The 8,857-nt window shown below is 39.7% G+C and overlaps 1 non-coding gene across 1 annotated transcript; it reads right to left on the bottom strand.

The window, feature by feature from the left end:
• Nucleotides 1-4,597: 4,597 nt before the first annotated feature.
• Nucleotides 4,598-4,704, bottom strand: LOC136511987 (small nucleolar RNA R71). Its single transcript, XR_010772942.1, has one exon. It is a non-coding gene; the product is annotated as a small nucleolar RNA R71 (small nucleolar RNA).
• Between the last annotated feature and the right edge of the window lie 4,153 nt (nucleotides 4,705-8,857).

Below are 8,857 nucleotides of genomic sequence, written 5' to 3' on the forward strand. Positions count from 1 at the left end.
CTCGGCCTTAATTTGCCAATATCCATGTTCTTCATGACATTTGAAAGTTGAATGCCTCTAACATCATCAAGATTCTCATTCTCATCTTGGGAACCCTTGGTTTCATCAAATTCAACATCATGAACTTCCTTAAGAGTACCACTTGCCAAATTCTAAACTCTATATGCTTTGCTAGTGGTTGAGTATCCAAGTAAGAACCCTTCATCAATCTTCTTGTCAAACTTGCTCAATCTAGTGCCTTTCTTCAATATATAGCATTTGCAACCAAAGACCCAAAAATATGCAATGTTGGGCTTTCTACCATTCAAGAGCTCATAGGGTGTCTTCTCTTTCAATGGGTGACAATACAAGCGGTTGCTATAATAGCAAGCCATGTTGATAGCTTTGGCCCAAAAAGATTGACTCACATTGTACTCACTAAGATAGACCTTGCTATTCAATGAGTGTTCTATTCTTCCTCTCAACAAGGACATTTGATTGTGGAGTATACTTGGTCGAGAATTGATGTCTAGTTCCAAATTCATCACATAACTCATCAATTCTAGTGTTCTTGAACTCACTACCATTGTCACTTCTCACTATCTTGATGGTTGTTTCAAACTCATTGTGAATGCCCTTGATAAATGATTTGAATATTGCAAACACATCACTCTTATCCACTAGAAAGAATACCCAAGTGTATCAAGTATAGTCGTCCACTGTCACAAAGCCATATTTGTTTCCACCGATTCTAGTGTATTGTGTTGGCCCAAACAAATGCATGTGCAACAACTCAAATGCCTTGCTAGTGCTCATTATGCTTTTCTTAGGATGGGTGTTTCCAACTTGTTTGCTGGCTTAACAAGAGCTACAAAGTTTATCCTTCTCAAACACAACATCTTTCAAGCCTCTAACCAAGTCATGCTTAACCAATCTATTCAATTGTTTTATTCCAACATGACCAAGCCTTCTATGTCATAACCAACCCATACTAGACTTAGTGAACACGCATGTTGACAATTGAGCTTCACTAGCATTGAAATCAACCAAGTATAGATTCTCATATCTAAAGCCTTTGAAGATCAAATTAGAGCCATCTACACTTATGATCTCTACATCATCTACCCCAAATATGCATTTGAATCCAAGATCACACAATTGAGCCACAGATAACAAATTGAAGTTCAAGCTCTCAACTAGCAATACATTAGATATGCTCATGTCATTGGATATTGCAATCTTACCATGCCCTTTGACTTTGCCTTTGCCATTGTCACCAAATATGATACTACTATAACCATCATTAACATTGGTATTGATTGAGTTCAACATTCTTGCATCACCGGTCATGTGTTGAGTGCACCCGCTATCAAGAACCCAATGCCTTCCTCTGACTTTGTAATTGACCTACAAAAGAAGATCAATTGTTTTTAGGTACCCAAACTTGCTTGGGTCCTTGAAGGTTAGTTACTAAGCTCTTTGGCACCCAAATGGCTTTTTAGCCCATCCATGGTGCACCAATGAACTTAGCCTTCACACCATTAGTACCCTTAGTAAGCATATAGAAACAATCAAGCTTAATTGAGGATACATTGGCTTTAGACTTCTTGTTCATGCACTTTTTCTCCACATGATCAACTTGCTTGCAACTAGTGCAAAATTGACCATTGTTCTTCACAAAGCTAGTCTTGTGATGAGCAAAGGCCACCTTGATTTTCTTAGGGGTATAGCCCAACCCCTCTTTGTAGAGAGAAGCTCTTTGGCTACCCAAGCACATAAGCAAGCGGTCCTCACCATCATAGGCTTTGCCTAAGGCACGAGTGAGCTCATTTACCTCCTTGAGGGTCTCATTCTCAACCATTAGTGAGGCATCACAAGTGAAACCATCACTACTATATGAGGTAGAAGTGGAAGTGCTACAAGAAGGGTTAGTGGGAGCAACAATGATAGGCTTATAGAAAGATTCATCAATTATGTCACATGTTAAGCCTTTGTCACATGTTACAACATGCTCCTTCTCATTTTGCTCATCAAGTAGAGAGGAATGAGCTTTTCAAGCTTCTTGTGAGCCTTGCCAAGCTTCTCATGGGCTTCCTCTAGCCTCTCATGAGATGCATTGAGCTCATCAATGGCTTGCTTAAGGGCTTTTAGTTCCTTTCGCAAGTCTTTACATTCCCTTCTCTTAATGTCAAAATGTTCTTTACCATATTCTAACAAGTCAATTAGTTCATCTTTAGTGGGTTCATCATCATTGTCACATTCACTTCCACTTTCATTATCATGTTCCTCATCACATCCATCATCACAAGTTTGTACCTTAGTGGCTATTGATGGTAGATAACAACCAACTTAAACCGTCAATTAAACATGCATAAGGGCATGAATATAATCACCAATGAAGGTTTATGGGTTTAAACTAATAAATTCCATAAGTTTTGGTGAATTTATGTTTCCAGCAAGGTTTAATCAGAAAACCGCCAAGGAGGACCTAATCATCAAAGGAAAATATGGAGTTCTGCTGTGGTACCTACGTGGGAAGACTCTAGAAGGGTCCAGAAGTCACATCATCGAAGTGGAGGGCCACCCCTTGACAGGAGGGGCCGCCCAGCCCCCCTAGTCCCACCTATTAGCTAGCTTCGTATGGTGGTCTCCCACCGCCTTTGAGGATGCATCTAGGCCATTGCTTAAGTCAGTTTGATCCAAGGGCTCACATTGGACCCTCAGGGCTATATAATCCAGCCCCTGCCTCCCCTAGGAATCATAAGTCATCAAGTCCTTTGAGAAGACAGAAAGCCTAATCTCCTCAAAGCTCCTCCTCCTCCATAGCATAGCTAGTTAGGATAGATCTAGAGGGAGGCGAGCAGGACTTCGCTTGGATTCCCGATCTTATCAAGAGTGTGGTTTGGTATAAATTTTGTACCCCTCTCTCTTTTGTTTCTCCATTATTTTTATATGCTAGTTACAATTGTTATGACAATCTCCATATTTATCTTATTCATGTTCTTCATTATGATGTTCATCGTCTACTTTGATTATATGCTTAGTATAGCTAGTTTTATCATTATGTTTATGCATAAGTTCATATAACGCTCACTCCAAGGTACCATGGGTGGGTGGTTGACATTATGTAAGCGTGGTGCTTATATGTTGTTTACCTACAGATACACCCTATATTCTGGGTCATGTGGTAGATCGTGGATGTGACACTCCCATTGAGTCCTTTGTAGTCCACACCCTGAATATAGGCGCACGTAGGGTTCAATTACGAAGGTAGAACAAGCTCTGCCCTCAATCTTCCTTAGTAATATCCCTTCTGTGTAGATATGATGATGATCTTAGCCATGATTACTAGGTGTAATTGCACTAATCAAATGTATGCTTTGACTTGTAATTAAGAATGACTTAGGAATTATTCCTCTAATATTCTACCTAACCATGCTAATGCCATAGAAAGGAGTGCTCTGAGTGACTTATCATTATCATTACTTATTATATATACATATCTTATCTTATGACTTATCCCTGTTGTGAGTAGAGTATTTGTTATGGTTTACTTCTTAAATAATATAAGTTATCAATATATGTCCATGTTAGACCTTCCCAGTGGTAAAAATATAAATAACGATAACTGGAATACTCTCGGGTAAAATGCTACACGGGTATATTATCTATGCGCTTGCGGATACTCTTTATTCATAGATTTATATAGTCACATACTTTAATAAAGATCTGCTTAGTGTTATTCTAGTAGTGATACTATGTAGTACCAACACATATCTCTGGCATCATCACTAGGGATGACAACTTAGTAAAGTTAGGAGATATAGGGTTATAATAGGTGGCTAAGTACTTGAACCAAGTGACACGTTAATAAATACCAATAAGCATTTCTAGGACGTTGCTAGGGGTTAGGATTTAAACTTCGTTCTTAGTAGCAATGCTAAGAAATGTCAACAAGCATTTTTTGAGTTGTTGCCGGGGAAGGTAGATAGACAAAGGAAGTATTGATAAACTTATACTTATTGATGCGATCGAGATAACTATTGACCTCTGTTCAAGCAGAGTTACCCTTGTTCTATCTACTTTTATATATTATGCAGGGTAATGTATGACCAGTTTTGACCTTCCAACAAACTACGTTGAAGATCTAGAAGCTTTAATCAGGAGAACTAAAGCTAAACTCAAGAAAGTTTTAGCTTTAGATTCAGAAGACAACCAGAAAAGGTGAAGCTTAGCACTAGAATTTGAAGCCATGGCTGATAGGACTCTTTGTGAATTCTTTGCTCCAACCACTGCCTACATCCATACTGGACCTAATGTCAATATTGGAGACAATGGATTCGAGCTCAAGCCGGCTCTCATCAATATGGTGCAAGCTAGCCAATTTTGTGGAAAGGCACATGAAGATGTGAGTGCACATCTCCAACACTTTCTAGAGATCTACAACACTTTCACCATCAAGGGAGTAACCAAGGATGCCATACTACTTTGCCTCTTCCCATTTTCATTTTTGGGGAAGGCAAAGCAGTGGTTCTACACCAACAAAGATAGAAACACTACATGGGATAACTGCTCCACTGCCTTCCTAGCAAAGTTCTTTCCCACAGGCAAGACTAATGCTTTGCGTGGGAGAATTTCAAGTTTTCAGCAACAACATGATGAATCTGTCCCTAAGGCATGGGAATGCTTTCAAGACTATATATTAGAATGTTCTCATCATGAGATGGAGAATTGGCTACTCATGCAGACGTTCTACCATGGGTTGACCAATAGTACTCGTGAGACCATGGATGCTGCTGCTGGAGGTGCATTCTTGTCACTTACTCTTCCAGCTATGACCACTTTTGTGGAGAAGATGGCCTCCAACCAAGGCTGGAATGAAGAACGTGTTTAGACCCACAAGAGAGGTGGAGGTATGCATCAACTCAAGGAGGTAGACATACTATCTGCTAAGATGGACCTACTGATGAAGAAGCTCAAAGACCAAGCTAATGAAAAGCCAGAAGTCATGCACATTCATGATTCTCGCATGACATGTGAAATGTGTGGAAGCACTGGGCATTCAAGGAATAGCTATCCTGAGATCCATGAGGATGTGAATTTTGTCAACAACAACTACTACTTTCGTCCTCAGCAGAATCAAGGATGGAACTAGCAACAAAAGCCGAACTATCAAGGTAATAATTTTAATAATTTCAATCAACCACCCTTGAGAGAATTAATTGTTGGTCAATCCAAAATTATGGAGGGATTATCTAGAAAGGTAGCTTCCAATGATAAAATTCTAGAGAACATAAATAATAGAATGGATAGATTTGCTTTTGCCATTAAGAACCAGCATAGCTTTAATAAAATGATAGAATCACAAATAGCTCAGCTGACGACTGTTGTTCCTCCGTCTAACAAAGGTAAGATTCCGAGGCAACTAGAAGATTTAGAAACTACAAATCTTGTTGATATTCATAATATAGCTTACTACTACCTAGAGCCATCGATGGGAGGGTCGATAGATTTACCTTGCCTGAGAAGAAGAGCGATCTAGGAAGACCTATCATCCCATCATCATTGGACCTCACATTTTCCAAGTTATCTATGACTTCAGAGCAAGCGTCAACATCATGCCTAAGGTAATTTATGATCGAATTAATGGAGATGCTTTATTGTACACAAATATGCATTTGCAGCTTGCAGATCAGTCACTCTATTACCCCAAGGGAATTCTTGAAGATGTCATTGTCTGAGTAGGACAATCATATGTTCTCGTAGACTTTGTGGTTTTGGAAATAGGTGGAGATGTAAGGGCACCCATTATCTTGGGCCTACCTTTCCTAAGCACCGCGAAGGCCATCATCTACATGGACAGTGCCAAGATCTGCTTCATAATCAAGGATAGAAAGGAGAAGTTTTTGTTCAAGAATCATATACACCATTCTCCTAGGCACCCACAGACGCCGTACCTACCCAAAGTGACAACAGTGACCAAGAAGAAGAACAATAAGAGAAGAAGGAAGAACAAGTCCAGTCAGCCACAAGAAGAAACGATCAACATGATCAACACACTCTGATCTGAGTATAAACACCTCCTCGCTTCACCATTCCTTGCTAAGAAGGATGATCCTGGCGTACCAACAATCGAGTATACCATTGGAAAAAGAATCTTCCACAAGACCTTCTACGACATTGGATCAGGAGTCAACATAATGTCCAAGGTAACGTATGAATATTTATTCGGTGATGAACCTTTGTTCCCTACATACATGCAATTGTAGATGGCGGACCAATCAATCCAATTTCCGGAGGGGATAGCAAAACATATTATGGTAAGAATATATGATCACTATGCCCATGCTGACTTCATGGTTCTAGACATGGGTGAAGAAGAAGACGATACACCCATCATCTTTAGAAGATCGTTCCTCAACACTACCAATGTGACCATCTACGTCGGATCTAGATAAGTCCACTTCCAATTCCTTGGAGAAAAGGTACGCTGTTATTTTAATAGTTATACCACTTATGAGCAGCTAAAGAAGTCCCATTCTAGGAGGAGACGTCGATAATCCCAAAACCAAAAGAATCAATCTCCAAAGAATGAATGGGAGGAAGATAAGGAACCTAAAGGAGTTGTAAAGGATGAACCCGCTCTGCCAAAGTCAAGTCCACATACCAAGAAGGTATGAAAAGAGAAGGTAACATTGTCACCAGAGTCACAAGAGGTGCAATCATCAGGGTGTCCATCCCTAGGACCGATTGATGCACCCAAGGAATGAACGAGATAGGAGAAGAGTCATGTCCGTAGGACTTAAAAATCTGAACATCGGTAGTAATCCATATTTACTTTTTAGTATTGCATAAATTATTTTTCACTTTAGCATATTTACTTTTTCTGCATTAGCATTGCATTTAGAAAAGAAAAATAAAAAGTTCCATTATTGCATTATATCATTGCATCATAAAGCCTAAAGCCCCATGCGAAAATTTTCTCAGTGTGTAAAAGCCCAAAGGAATATTCACCGGGGTGGCATAAAAATAAAAAAAACATGCATACATATTTTCTTTCTCTATTATATAAATAAGAAGATCCAAAAATATATTAAATAGACAACCTGCTAAGACTTTGTCAATTAGGAAATCTGTCTAAACTCCAAGGGCAACAAATCTCTGAATGGCTGACCGCTAACCTCTTATCCTAATCTGTGCCACGAGTTTTGGAGTTCTTGTTGGAATATTTTGCAGGATGATCAAGAGTAAAGCCATCCATACGAAGAACATATTCCTGAGCCGCTACTACACCCGTTGTACGAGGAAAACTACTTCTGGAAGGATGAGAGAGATTTGAGGAAAGACCATGACAACATCTAGCTTGGGGGAGGAGCATCCCCCATGTATCTAGCTAAGCATTTCTTTCCCTTTTGGTTTTACTATGTTTGAGTTTTCTATATATTTGCTAAAGTCATAAAAAGATGCATAACAAACAAGAACAAAATAAAAATTTATGTTAGCTATATATATATATATATATTAAGGTGTGATCTTAAATTATGAAAACAAAATAAAAAGTGTTTGCCTAGTTTTTAAGAGTTAAATAAAATGAGCTCTAAGGATAATCTCTTGCAACGGCAATGATGACTAGTTGCTCTATCATAATTCCTTTCAAGTACCTAGTTTTTAACCTTGAATTCTCCTGAGTTTTGGATATGACTGTTTTGATATAAGGATTTACTCTGAACTTGAAACTCATGGGTAGCATATGCTTGATCTAAGTCTAGGTAATTGATGGACATGATATAAGGAGGTCTGAGCTGTTGTTTATCTTGTTCCTAGTGATACTAGAGTTTCGGAGATTTATCTTTTGAAAAACATAAAAATTCTACATGATGAGTTCCTTGTATGACAAATCTTGAATTCCTACCAGAGCCATATATGATATTTAGATTATGAAAATGAAAATGGACCGTGACACCTATGAGGGGGGTGAATTAGGCAACTTAAAACTCTAACTCAAAACTATGGCCTCTTTTTCTATACTTAGCAAAACCTATGCAAAAGATAAAATATCTAAATGTGCAACTACGGTTTTGCTAGTGTGTTGTTATCTCTACCGCAAAAGGAGTTATGCAAACAATGTAAATGCGGAAGCTAAAGAGTAAGGTAGAGATATGCAAACTCTCGTCGACGACTCTGGTATTTTTACCAAAGTATCGAGAAGCGCGCAAGCTTCCCCCTAGTTCTCATTGGAAACCCTCACAAGGAATCCCTCGCAAGGGCCAAGCTCCTGGTTGGGTAACTCTGTGGATAGCCCCGAGCCTTCCCCACGTGCAAGTGGGTCTTCAATGTGCCTTTCGGCAAGCATCTTTCAGACCGCTCCCCGCTGTCTTCACTATCAAGATTCTGGCCAAAATGTCATGGGCCTTGTTCCCTCCGGTACATGGTGGCGGCCACACCACAAACGCGGTTGGTGTGATCTCACAAGACTACAAGCCCCTCCGATGTACAACAATGGTGCGCATAAGCACCGAGTGGTAAGAGATATGCAAACCTCACTAAACACAAGGCCTAAACCTAGAGCAAGCGCATAAGCGGTGGTCTAATAAACCTAAGCACTTCGCAAAGCACCTACGCTAATCACCTAATGAATCACAAAGCACTATGCAAGTGGAGATCACTAAAATGGTGTATCAACACTCTTGTTATGTTTTCTCAGCTCCACTCTACTCAAATGACTGGTTGAGGGGTCTATTATAAGCCCCACTAAGAAAGTAGCTGTTGGGGACAAAGCCTAGCTTTCTGCTACTGTCCGGACGCTGATCATGTCCTGACTGGACGCGTTCGGTCGTCCTGACCATTGGAGCACATGCATTGATCAGACTCAGCTCAG

This window comes from Miscanthus floridulus, chromosome 1 (assembly GCF_019320115.1).
Source record: "Miscanthus floridulus cultivar M001 chromosome 1, ASM1932011v1, whole genome shotgun sequence".
Taxonomy (NCBI): Eukaryota; Viridiplantae; Streptophyta; class Magnoliopsida; order Poales; family Poaceae; genus Miscanthus; species Miscanthus floridulus.